The sequence below is a fragment of the Musca autumnalis genome, unplaced genomic scaffold (assembly GCF_047663935.1).
Source record: "Musca autumnalis isolate F117 unplaced genomic scaffold, ASM4766393v1 scaffold_4, whole genome shotgun sequence".
NCBI classification, from domain to species: domain Eukaryota; kingdom Metazoa; phylum Arthropoda; class Insecta; order Diptera; family Muscidae; genus Musca; species Musca autumnalis.
In genome coordinates, this window is record NW_027411977.1 from 90,782,423 (window position 1) to 90,783,607 (window position 1,185).

The following is a 1,185-nucleotide window of genomic DNA, read 5'->3' on the forward strand; positions in this document are numbered from 1 at the left end:
CATGTCTCTACCAAATTTTTGCTGGGGGGTCGATTAGTAAAGTAAGTAACTGATACCTTTAAACAATATTAAAGAAAATATACTTAAGTGGAACTGGAAGTAAACGGCGACAAGATCGTGCTGATGGTGTCGAGGTGTAATACGCCCATAGTACTCGCACCAACTGTGGAAGTTGGTTCATTTAATTTTGAGTTTGTTGCAGACTAATTCTACCTCGGCACCGCCATAAGCACAACAAAGAACATGAAGAACAGATGCTTCTTTGGCTTAAGTAAGCTGTTTAAAAACAAAGTAAAAAGTCGTTAAGTTTGTCCGGACAGAACTTTTCATACGCTCCACCATAAAATATTCTGAACTAAAATGGACTAGTTAGTTTCCTTTACTGTCCAAAATTTTAGGCGGAGAAGTTTTTCTACCATATATATGGGGGATATATCAAAATGTGGACCTACCTTGGCAATTTTTGGTGGAAAAGTTTTGCAAGTGCAGGGAACCTCAAATGTCAAATTATGGATACTTCCGTCAAACAATGTAGCTAAGACCCTGAAAATATCGAAAGGGAGGTATGGTATGCCCCCCCATGCATTCCAAAACATGGATCTGTGTTGACGATTTTTAGTGGGAGAACTTCATAGAACACATATTATCTTCTTCGCTTGAATCAACGATTGAAAAAATCACACAATTCTGTATACAACCCTCATATAAGCTTTGCGTGTTCCAATTGAGTTTGTTCCGTTTACTGCAGAGACGCTGTGTTATGTACATACATTGTTCGCGTACATACATATATACATCATATCGGTGTTTGTTGTTGTTCTTCATTTGTTGGGCTTCATATTGTGAGAATTAAATTCTTCTCTCGAGTGTTTGAAATTTGCAAATAGACGGCGTTTTTGCAAACGGTCCTGTGGCGCAATGGATAACGCGTCTGACTACGGATCAGAAGATTCCAGGTTCGACTCCTGGCAGGATCGAAGACGCTGTAAGTTAATGAAATTTTTTGTTATTTTTTTATTATTGGATTTTTTAATTACGGAAATGAAAGCCTTGATTTTATACCTATTAAAGATTTGCGACTACCATATTCCTCATTCTCATGGACTGGGTAATGGAAGAAACAAATCTGAGGGTGTATTCAATGGAACTTTAACGGTTATCTTGGTGATATTGACATCTCTGATT

General features: G+C 37.6%; 1 non-coding gene across 1 annotated transcript; it reads left to right on the forward strand.

The window, feature by feature from the left end:
- Window positions 1-904: 904 nt before the first annotated feature.
- On the forward strand, window positions 905-977 carry TRNAR-ACG (transfer RNA arginine (anticodon ACG)). Its single transcript has one exon. It is a non-coding gene; the product is annotated as a tRNA-Arg (tRNA).
- Window positions 978-1,185: the final 208 nt, after the last annotated feature.